At 46.2% G+C, this 12,384-nt stretch overlaps 1 protein-coding gene across 5 annotated transcripts in view; it reads left to right on the forward strand.

The window, feature by feature from the left end:
* LOC144479199 (tetraspanin-18B-like) overlaps positions 1-12,384 on the forward strand; it is a 149,968-nt gene that overhangs the window by 73,708 nt on the left and 63,876 nt on the right. For 4 of the 5 annotated variants that reach the window (XM_078197854.1, XM_078197858.1, XM_078197857.1 and 1 more), the window contains exon 2: positions 6,489-6,601. The gene's annotated coding sequence lies outside the window, so the exon portion shown is untranslated. Of the gene's footprint in view, positions 1-6,488; positions 6,606-12,384 lie in introns of all 5 variants that reach the window. The other variant, XM_078197855.1, reaches the window with a different exon arrangement.

The raw sequence follows: 12,384 nt of genomic DNA on the forward strand, positions 1-12,384 counted from the left end.
TTGGCTCATCAACTGTTGATTCTTCTGTGCTGTTTTCTTGGCAATTTGTTTAATCATTGCTGGCTTGTCTTGCCTTCCACTCACAGCGACAGAGCAAGGAGGCAGGTCCCAAGACTGCGTCAGCCAGAATGGGAATTGAACTTCTGCTGCTGGTGTTATTCTGACCCAAGCACTAGCCACTTAGTCAACTGAGCTAAGACCCCCTTAGAAAATGGCTTCAATTCTGCCAATTTTTCTACCATTTTCTTGACTAAAAAGAGGAAGTGCTTTGAACAAAAACACTTTGATTGGATGTTTTTAAAAACAATTTTGGCGTTTAATCACATTGCCCCTTAAATCAATCTGATTACAGGGCCCATTGTTTCCCAGCTCCCAGCTATTAACTAATTTTGAAATGCTTTGATGTAGGGCAGATACAAAGCCAAGGATCTGACTGTCTAATTATGCTCCAGATGAAGAGATTAATCTGGAAGCTTTTAAAGCAAGTGAAGGAAAGCCATTAAGAGCCAGAAAACGTAACTGTCGGCTCTCTGATCCAGGTACCTGGATAAGCAGTACATATTGTTGCAATGGCTGTAGTTGCAAGCCATGGAAGTTGGCCTTTTTTTTCCAGCACTGTAGGTACTGTTTTGCCTCCAAAGTAGCATCTGTGGTGCACATACAGATGTTTGGTGCTAGGGGTGGCATGGTGGCACAGCAGTTAGCACATCTGCCTCACAGTGCCAGGGACCCAGGTTCAATTCCGGCCTCGGGTGACCCTGTGTGGAGTTTTCACCTTCTCCCCGCGTCTGCGTGGGCTTTCCTCCAGGTGCTCCAGTTTCCTCCCGCTCTCCAGGTGAGGTTGACTGGCCATGCTAAATTGCCCCTTAGTGTCAGGGAAATTAGTGGGGTAAATACATGAAGTTATGGGGATAGGGCCAGGGTGGGGATTGTTATCGGTGCAGGTCCGATGGGCCGAATGGCCTCCTTCTGCACTGAAGGGATTCTATGATTACAGTTGTGCCAGATGGCATTTCAGTGAGGGGATGAGCACACTACTTTCAAGATTAGTTGCTGATTTATTTCTACTGATTCTTTTGTGGTTGTTGAAGTGTTTAGTGCTTTGCAGAGTGGTTTAAAGTGGCAGAGGTTGATGGGAAGTGTCTTGGACCTGTTGGAGGACTTGGTCCTAAATGCAAGGATTCTGCACAAGTCACTTGCTCCCAGTCCTGGCGCAATGGTTTGCATCACCCTTGGACTACAGCCTGACAGGGAGAAGAAGCACTGGTGACTCAGCAGGACAAGCTGCTTGAAGGAGGGGGGCAGAGGGGAGAGAAGAGCTTTCAGCAAGAGGCCATATTCTCCCAGGAGTAATTGTCCCACCTTCAAACACTAATATCTGCAGCAATGATGGCAGCAGTCTGAGTCCCCATGATCTCAATCTGAGCTTCTACTGAAATACCTGGACCATTGGGTGGCTTTTGGATTGTGCTACAATGGAAGCTGGGACATTGGCTATCAGACACTGCATCGTGGTTGGATTGTAAATGTTCTCATGGAGGTTGGTGCCACTTCCAGACTGGAGAGGATGGGCTCTAAGTCACAACACTCTGTGCTCAGTGGAATAACTCTTCAGAGGCCGGAGTCCCTTCACTAGATTCCCTTTATTTACAAAGTTAACTCCACTCTAAACAAGTGTTTCAAGTACGGAATCTGAATCCAGATGTCAGTCCCATATTTATATACAGGCGAAGCTTCCTGATTGGGCAGCCAATTACAACGTCAATCAGGGAGCTCATACTCCAAAAGCCCAACCTCACGAACCTCATTGAAGTTATTCCACTCAGCTGAGGGTGAACTCCTCTCCCTGACAGATCAAGCGTCAGATTTAGCCCAGGATGGGGTGCAACGCCTCATCTTGTCAGCTTGGATCTTGGTTGCCTCTCTTGTGGGGACCTCAAATTGGATTCAATCGGATTTTGAATTTGGTTTTTGGAGCAAGCAAGGAATGGATTTGAGTTTGCCCGGTCCACTCTGAGCCTTGGCTTTGTAACTTTAAGGATGGAGTAAAGAGAAACTGTGAGCTTGCTGGCAGGCTGCCAATACCCATCGTGAATACTCATCAGCCTTGTTCTGTAGGCTGCCCTATCAGTCCTATCTGAGTCTCTACAGCAGAACTCACTTTGCCCTCCATTGAGTTTGCACAACTCTTGTCCCCTGCCCTGACTGCAGACCACTTGTGCCCAGTATCTTACCAACGCAGTTCTTGTCTTTAAGATATCTTATAAAGTATTCACATTGTCAACATCTGAGCTCATGGCTGCAGGTTTGAGATTGTGTTCCTTCTTCATTACTTTCCTCCTGCTCTTCCACCTCTTTCTCTCCCACCACCTCCTGGTCAGGTTCGCTGTTCTTGGGTATCATCAAAGAGGAAGGAGCAAGGGTAGATGCCTGGAGGAAATGGGGAGCGAAAGCAAGAGGTGCTTGCACCATCTGCAGCCTGTAAATTGGAAGAAACTGTGGGATGAAGTGGAAGTGGGATCCGAGAGGAGGATTAGCTGGGAACACACTATCATCTTTAATGGTTTCAGCCCTGCCGTTGGCTAAGGCCTCAACCTTGGCTGCTGCATTGATCATAAGCACTGTTCTCTCTTCAAAGAGGCATATGGGCCTGTAACCGTGAATGGTTATGTATGGATCTGGATTAGCCTCTGCCAGGAAGGCTGTCTTCAGGCCTTTCCACCCAGGACTCCATCACAGGAAGATGGGAGGGTGAAAGGGCAGTGGGATCGCCACCCTTCCACTTGATTACACAACCCCTTTCCAGCCTCCAAACTCATCTCTTGGGATTTTCAGTAACCTCATTGCAGTGTTAATGTAAGCCTAGTGTGACATGAATAAATAAAACCAAACTTAATCAACACCTGCCATGTTTTTGAACATTGACCACAGTACTATTAACGCTCGCTACTGTATGATGTATTCACTTATTTGATAACTGGTGACTTTATCTAGAAATACATTGTTTTACAGAATAAGAATTGTTTGAAATTGTCTTTTATCACTTTGGAGTCACAAACAACTTTAGTTTTCTGTTTCTATGTGAGAGATCTGACATGTGCCACTGCGTACGAAGATCTTCCAATCTCCTACAACCTGAAGGCTTTGTTCAGAAATTAGTCACTAAAGGTGGCTCCATATTGGGTACAATTGAGTCAAAAAATGGTCACATGGCCTGAAAATCTGTTGAGTTCAAATGCTAATTTTTTCATTAACCTTCCCTTCTATGATTGAGCTTAAATTTGATTATTTTTTGCAGTGACAACAGATTTTTATCATGCTGTATCGGGGGCAGTCCCCACATGGTTCCACATCTACCATATGTGCTGGCAACCATTCTGCTCCGCCATTCAATTGGATCATGGCTGTTCTCTTCCTGGTCTCAAATCCACCTCCCCACCTGTTCCCCAGATCCCTTTAATTGTTTTTTTAATTAGAAATATATCCATCTCCCTATTGAAACCATTCAGTGATTCAGACTCCCCCGCGCGATGGGGCAGCGAGTTCCACAAATTCACCACTCTCTGCGAGAAGTAGTTCCTCCTCATCTCAGTTTTAAATCCACCGCCTCTCGACCTATACCCTGTGACCTCTTGTTCGAGATTGCCCCATAAGCGGAAACATTTGGGGGAGCGATTCTCCCAAAAGATTCTAAGTGCCGCATTCACATAAGAACTGGAGTAAATCATGCTGGTTTTTTCAGCGGGTGTTTCAAAATGAATCTCCCACACTCTGTGAATCGCAGAGAGCCCTAGCGTGAATCTCATTAAAAATCAGTGGGCAGGGCCAGCGCTGAACGGGCCACTGTGCCGATCTGTCAGCGCCGAGATAGGCGCATGTGCAGTAGCCCCGCACTGCCGGCCTCCCGATCGCTGGCCAGCTCGATTGCTGGCTAGCACAGCAACCCTTACCCCTCTGATCTTCCCATGCCCTGATCACTGGCCTCCCGGCCCAGCCCTGACCACCCTCCCCCCACCCCCCGCCCTGCCCCCCAACCCGCCTTGACTTCCCCCCGCAGTCCTGATCTGCCCCCCACCCTGCAATCCCAATCTTCCCCCCTGACCCCCTGCAGTTCCCAACCTCCCCCTTGCAGCCCCAGGTCACCGGCCTCCAGCCCCCCCCTCCCACCACCCCGATGGCCAGCCCCGATCACCCGCTTCCCTCCCCTCTGTCACCAAGCCCGACTGCAGAGTAGCCGTGGGACCCCACAGCCCCACCGATCTCCCCCAGAGGCCCCGTGCCTAAAGGTCCTGCCCCATTAGGCCCCTCCCCCTTGGCATTGCTCAATGCACGGTGGGCAGTGCCAAGATGCCCCTTGGGTATTGCCACTTTCCCCCTTGGGCAGAGCCCAGGGGGCCAGGCTGGCACTGTCAAGCTGGCAATACGCAGGGGGCACCCGCCCTTATCCCCGACCCCCTGGAGGGGGGGAAGGGAGGGGCCTCGATATCTCTGCCTTCACTCCAGCAGGGTCTGGCTGGCAGCTTCCCGCAAGTGGGGAGCTATTGTAAACCCCGCTGCAGTGAAGCACTCCTGGCTCAGGGAGGGGGTTGGGGTGGGCGGTGGGGGTGTGGGAGTGGGGGTGGGGGGTGGGGGTGGGGGGGCGGTTTCTAGTGGGCCTGGAGACTTCAGTCCTGGGCCCACTAATAGGATGCGAATTCTATTGAAATAAGTCTTAACATAATTTACAGAGCTCCGCACTGATCTCTGGTACGGAACTGATGGCGTCGGAAATCCGATACCCGGAGACTCGCAGAGGCCGTGGTGTGAAACGGCTTCTGCTGGAGTCTCCCAGCCCATGCCTTGCTAAAGCAGCGCAGCGGGCTGGGAGAATCGCCCCCTTGGTCTACGTTTACTTTAACCATCCCTTCTAGTATTTTATATACCTCGATCAGATCGCCCACCTCCTGTCCTTCGAAACCCCAGTGAGTATAAACCCAAACTGTTTAATCTCTCCTCAACCCTTTCATCCCCAGAATCAATCTGGTGAACTTCCTCTGGACTGTCTCCAAGGCCAATATTAAACCTTCTGAGCCTGGACATCAACTCCAGAAAAGCTATTCTGTAACGTGTTTTCCATGATGTGGAGTTGCTGGTGTTGGACTGGGGTAGGCACGGCAAGTATTCTCACAACACTAGGTTAAAGTCCAAAGGTTTATTTGGTAGCACGAGCTTTCAGAGCGTTGCTCCTTCATCAGGTGAGTGAGGAGTTGTTTCACAAACAGGGCATATACTGACACAAACTTAATTAAATGATAATGGTTGGAATGTGAGTCTTGGAGAGAGGGTTAAGCACAGGTTAAAGAGATGTGTATTGTCTCCAGCCAGGACAGTTAGTGAGATTTTGCAAGCCCAGGCAAGTTGTGGGGGTTACAGATCCATTCTCCACTCCACTCACATTGTCTGCACCTGTAAAGACTTGATTACCTGTTAAGACTTGCATTCCAACCATTATCTTGTCATTGAGTTTGTGTCTTTATATGTCCTGTTTGTGAAACAAATCCTGCACTCACCTGATGAAGGAGCGACGCTCCGAAAGCTCGTGCTACCAAATAAACCTAGTCAACTTGTTGAGACTCTGAATTGGATTTGATTTGGTTGAATTGGAAAAGTATAAAAATAAACCTGTTGGTCTTTAACCTGGTGTTGTGAGACTACTTACTGTAACGTGTTCACCACTGTGAAGACATTGCCATGTTGTTGCCTTGAGTTCTTTAACTCTCATACTCTCGTTCATAACTAGGAATCAGATATCGCTGTTGAAAGCTGGGGTTCAGAGAACCCTTCACTTTCTTTTCATAGTGTAACGTTTTGGATTGTGCAGCTGCACTAACATTTCTCAAAACTCTTTTAACATTATTTGCGTCACCTGGCAAGCGCATTGTCAAAACTCAATTCAGCTTAATCCATCTGGACAAATTTAGAAATACTCAAACAAATCCAGGATGACTCAATTGAGATTTGGAGTTGATTGAGTGCTGAACCTTCGTATATTTTAAAACTACTGCATCGGTCACAGTCTCGTAAATATCCCCTCAACGAAAAAAAAACTGTTTTTATAAAACACTTCCACGAGAATAATAAATTGAAAGCATTTTCGGATTACGGAATCTGACATTCACATCCCAGATGAAAAGACTGGGGGTAACAGTTCAGGGATAATTAAATTCAGTGTTAACAGATGAAAGGGTAAAACATTTGGCGTTCCTGTAGAAACATGTCATTCAAATATGCCACAGGGCATTAGAAAAACAGACAGCACTCAAAGGGACAGTGAAGGCATATATCCAACAATCACATATCCAATTTAAACTCTCAGCAAATTCAGATATCTTTGAGAACACAAAAGGACCAGTGTTACTGAGTCTGAGACTATGTTTAATGTATGTATTTTCTTTACTAATTAGTTCCTGCCTTGTGGAGTGCAATTAATGTATCTCCTTTGTGTGTAGGAGGCTGTTACGTTGGCACCATTGATCACCTCTGCTCCCCTGCGAGCTTATCGTACGCTGGTCACTATTGATAAGAGCTGGAAGGGCAAAAGACACACAGTGAACACCGTCAGGTAGGTGAATCCTTCAGATTATCTGTTCAAAAACAGAAAGAAAATGGTGTTTTCTCCAAGTTAATATTTGAGGGAAAGGAATCAAGTGTTACAAATGACTATTTATATCTTTTCCTTAGTTCTTTGTCTCAGTGTAACGGATGTCGTGAGCACATTGACAGGAAAACATAGTCAGAAAAAATAATAACATTGAAAGCTTCCAGTGCAGGTGAGGGGTTTGTGTATGAAAGATTTTAGACCAGTTCAGATTCATTCCATTTAGGCAAAAGGGAAGGCCAGTTTCAGTTAATCAGTGATAGCCCTTTCTGATTTAATTTCTACTGACGAAGAATTGGATTAATTGTTATTAAATATTGCAAAGGATGTGTAGTTATTGCTATATGAGGAACAAACGAGTGGATTTCTCCATGTACAATGCCCAACAATCTGGACTTGTTGAATCTGTGAGTTCACCATTTCCTGACAGTGTGGGGGCTTTGCTATTTTGCAATGTGCTGAGGGAGGGACTCAGGTGGTGGGGGTGGGGTGGGGGGTGGGGGAGGTCGGGGCGGCAGTGGGGGAGGGGGGATTTTAACCCCTAAATTTAGATGGGTTGGGTGGAAGATTAGAGTGTTAAAAATCTGACCCCAGCCTGCCTACAACCACCCCCTCCCCCCACTTCAAGTTTGAACAGAGGTGGGACAGATAACCAGCCCACACCCAGGAGCCGCCTCAGCAATTTAAATGTTCCATTGAGCATCTCCAATTGATCCCCTGTTTAAAATTACACTCTGACCAGACACATCCAGCTGGATCTGGGAGAAAAGTGCATTTCTAATTACCTGCTGCTTCTGGATACCAAACGTCTGCAACGGGACATGACCCTTCCTCATCTCCTCCTGAACTCTCCCCCCCAACAAACATCCCTGCCTCTAAGCCCTCAGCCCCCCCCCCCCCATCTTCTATCTTTCACCCAATATCTGACCGCCCCCACCCCCCACCAAAGGTCTTTGGAGCCCTTTCCCATAATTGGATTTACTCATTGGGCTCAGACTCCTGGGATTAGATCCACCCAACATGACTGGGGTCAGGGATCAGATACGCACTCCTCCCCACCCCTCCCTGCACCCCTCCTCCACCCTGCACCACCCTCACCGCCATCCCCCTCTGCCCCTCCTCCCCCAAACACTGGGATCAGTTGGGAACCCACTAGTGGTGTCCCACAAAATGTTGTTGAGTTAGAGCTCCACACTGGAGGAACTCTGGCATCCAGGTTTCAGTAAGCTACTTGTATTCCCAGCTCCCAGCAGGTCACAGGGGTAAAATTTTCTTCTTAGTTTTTAAGCTGCTTTATAGAATCTCCCAAACTTTTTCGGGTTCCAAATTCTGATTGGTTATGTTCCTGTAGGACTCATCACATGACTTCCTGCTTACACCTTCTCCACCCCCACCTTCTCGCTAGTGGTTTGTCAACAAGTCCATCCCCACAGCCGCCTCCTCAAGATGATCAAGAGGTGAAGAAACTTCATCAGCTTCTTGGAGGATGCTTGAGTGGCAATCAACCAGCTTTTCTCCCCACCTCGAATATCTTTATAACTACACAAACAAAAATGTGCAAGTAAAACACAATTTTATTCCCCCTGTGCTGGGTTAAAGTTAAAGTTTATTTATTAGTCCATGCCTCCAAGTAGGCTTACATTAACACTGCAATGAAGTTACTGTGAAAATCCCCTAGTCACCACATTCTGGCACCTGTTCGGGTACACGGAAGGAGAATTTAGCGTGGCCAATCCACCTAACCAGTACATCTTTGGACTGTGGGAGGAAACCAGAGCACCCGGAGGAAACCCACGCAGACACGGGGAGAACGTGCAGACTCCATACAGACAGTGACCCAAGCTGGGAATCAAACCCGGGTCCCTGGCGCTGTGAGGCAGCAGTACTAACCACTGTGCCACCGTGCCACCCCAGGTTACCTGTGACAGAATCAGGAAATTAATGTGTAATTCTTGGAAACTCCATGGTAAATCTTGGGTGGGGGAGGGATGGATGGGTAGTCACCATAAACACCATTCATGCCCAATGTGGCTGACTTATTCAAGGCATCAAAGTTTACGGTTTATTTATTAGTGTCGCGAGTAGGCTTACATTAACAATGCAATGGACTTACTGTGAAAATCCCCTCGCCGCCACATTCCGGCGCCTGTTCGGGTACACTGAGGGAGAATTTAGCATGGCCAATGCATCTAACCAGCACGTCTTTTCGACTGTTGGTGGAAACTGGAGCACCCGGAGGAAACTCACGCAGACACGGGGAGAATGTGCAGACTCCACATAGACAGTGACCCAAGCTGGGAATCAAACCCGGATCCCTGGCGCTGTGAGGGAGCAGTGCTGAATCTGTGTTGCTTTAAGGGTTTATGTGAGAGTGGTGTGGAAATGATGTTCTCTCTCCTTTTCCCTCCTTCCATGTGAGGAAGTCTTTGACTTTGCTATGTGGGGCATGCGGCTATTCGTGAACATTCGTCGATAACTCATCATGTTAGAGCCATACCCGGAAAAAGGAACCTCTTTTGTTAAGTGTATAGAACAGCAGTAAACTTCAAAAAGTAGGTTTCCAGCACAACGTAATACATAAGGTAAACACAAAACATTGTGGATGTTGGAATCTGAAAGAAAAACAGAACAACGATGAAAGGTCTTGATGGAAGGTCATCCAGACTTGCAACGTTGGTTCTACTCTCTCTCCACAGATGCTGTCAGGCCTGCTGAGATTTTCCAGCATTTTTCTGTTTTTGTGTGTAATACATCGGGACTCCTCCAACCCAAAAAACTTTCATGATTTTATATTGTTATGCCCAGTCAAGGTATGTTCTATACATCACTTTAAACATGTACTGTACTTCTATGGAAGATTCTGAAACTTGTCTTTTATCTTTTTTTTTACAATGGACACAGGCCAGGTGACTAAGATGGCTGCTCAGGGTCAGGTAACTTCTAAATTCAACACAGACTACATCAAGTTTCTAGAAAGTTTCTGAGTGAATCACGCTCAGTGGGGCACATCCCCTGAATGGATAAACCCAGAGAGCATCTCTCTGTAAAATTCATGCCTGCCATTGCTTGTAGTTTACTCCAAACTCAGAATCAATGGACTTGTTGACTCGATGCTTTCAAGTTTGCAATTCAACAAAAGGCGAATTGAAGAAAAATTCACTATCCACAAGTTGGTGTGAAGAACCATCATCTATCTCGATTGTAGAGCGATGGCTTTCAGCTTTAAGCCATTCTGGGTGGACAATGGCAGGTACTCATGTGACCGAAACTGGCTTCTGATGTGAATGCTAATTGGTTGGCAAGTAGACTCTGTTCTGAGCAGACATGTTCGCACCTTCTTCATCTAAGCAAAAGCTTGGGAAACAGCCATTCCCCCACGGCAGTGCCCCGACTAATCAGAGTCGGCCTGCCTAATTTGAATCAAACTAAAGCTTGGCAGTTAACTGTTCCCTAGTGCACCCTCCATGGCAATGTCTCTGCCAATCAGAGTCCTCTTACTGTCTTCTCATGCAGTACAAATTGCATTCCCTTTGCCATTGGTATTCTTGTGAATCTGTCCTGATGATTACAAGACAAAAAGCTTCAACTAAATGTCTCTTTTTTCATCAATACTCAGGATTCTGTAATCCCAATTATGGGAAACAAGTTACCTCTTAATAGAAGTGCATTATTCAGACTAAAGCAAAATATTTTAACAATTATGATAATAAGGCATTTAAACTACTGTCAGCTGCTTTGTACAAATTAAAATGATCTGTCATTTAGTCACATGTAAAGGCCTCTGCGCACAAGCTGTCTTGTAATTGTAACCTTAGAAAAGGTGATTCAGGAAAAGGGACTTGATTAACTTAAAAATTAACCAGTTAAAAAAAAAGGCGAGGTACTGGAGTCTTTTCATCTGGTTCATTTTGGAAGTTAACCCATTTCCTTTCTCTAGTTTCAACAGAGCATCTCACCCAGGCCCAATCCCCGTAACCCCACATATTTACCCCGTTAATCCCCCTAATCTACACATGGATTCACATTAAGGGGCAATTTAGCATGGCCAATCAAATTCTTTCTCTAGGTTTGCAGTTGGAGGCAATGCCACTTAAAGCGCACTTAACCAGGATCCATAATGAAAGAAAAGATATACCTGCATTTATATAGCGCCTTTTATGACCTCCGGATGTGTTTCTTGAAACGCGATCACTGTTGTAATTCAGGAAATGTTGTAATGTAAGGGCCATTATAAATACTCTTGATTCAACTTCACATCAGCTCACAATCCTCACAAGCCATTAAGGTTCCCGGGTGATCAGTTAGACTAAGGGTGAAATACATCTTGAGTGATAGAAAATTCCCTGCTTTACAATCCACAGTTTTCTTTTCCTTTCCATTCATTTGTTGGAGAAAACTGAGTGTCAGGTAAAATGGGGCTGTCCATTCCCTATTGTTCATTTTGTGCCCAGGCTGGGCTGGATTTCATCACTCCCCCATCCAGTTTGAAGATAGGGGGCTTGTAAAATCCAGTGTGTGTCTTCCTGCCCACCTCTGAGCTATATTGTAGAATCCCTACAGTACAGAAGGAGGCCATTCGGCCCATTGAGTCTGCACTGACTCTCCACAGAGCATCCCACCCAGGCCCTATCCCCGTAACCCCACGTATTTACCCCGCTAATCCCCCTAACCTACACATAGAGGAACATAAGGCCAATCAACCTAACCTGCACATCTTTGGAGAAGGAATATTACTCCAAGGAGACATTTTCTGTTCTCCACACTAACCCTCGATGGCTTCTCTGACTACAGATTTCATGATGTGGAGATGCCGGCGTTGGACTGGGGTGAACACGGTAAGAAGTCTCACAACACCAGGTTAAAGTCCAACAGGTTTATTTGGTAGCAAATACCATAAGCTTTCGGAGCGCTGCTCCTTCGTCAGATGGAGTGGAAATGTGCTCTCAAACAGTGCAAACAGACACAAAATCAAGTTGCAGAATACTGATTAGAATGCGAATCTCTACAGCCAGCCAGGTCTTAAAGGTACAGACAATGTGGGTGGAGGGAGCATTAAACACAGGTTAAAGAGATGTGTATTGTCTCCAGACAGAACAGCTAGTGAGATTCTACAAGCCCAGGAGGCAAGCTGTGGGGGTTACTGATAATGTGACATAAATCCAACATCCCGGTTTAGGCCGTCCTCATGTGTGCGGAACTTGGCTACCAGTTTCTGCTCAGCGACTCTGCGCTGTCGTGTGTCGTGAAGGCCGCCTTGGAGAACGCTTACCTGAAGATCCAAGGCTGAATGCCATGGCAATTACTCCTAATTTAGGGACAATAATTACGCTGTGGGCCCATGAACCTGTTGGAACTGGATTGAGATGACCCAAATACACGTGTCCCTACAATCGTCGAATAGAGAAGACATTTAATTTATCAATCTGCGTGAATGGCAAATTTCTAACCCACTGCACCAACCTACCCCCTGTCTCAGACTTTGAAATCCAAAGTAAAGTTCTGACTATTTCAGTTTGTATCTGGTTTTAATGAAACTCGAAGCAATTTCTGCTGAAATAAACAACATGGATCTGATGGATAAGGAGATGCCAAGTTCTTTGGGTAAAGCAAGGCCCCAAACCCCAGTGCAGGATGGAATGCTTATTATAATATAAATAGGGCACAGCTAGTGAAAAACTCCTGCTGTACTTACTTCAGACAGTAATAATCAATTTAGTTTTAATTATGTAATCTAATCACTGAACATT

Source organism: Mustelus asterias, chromosome 25 (genome assembly GCF_964213995.1).
Source record: "Mustelus asterias chromosome 25, sMusAst1.hap1.1, whole genome shotgun sequence".
Taxonomy (NCBI): domain Eukaryota; kingdom Metazoa; phylum Chordata; class Chondrichthyes; order Carcharhiniformes; family Triakidae; genus Mustelus; species Mustelus asterias.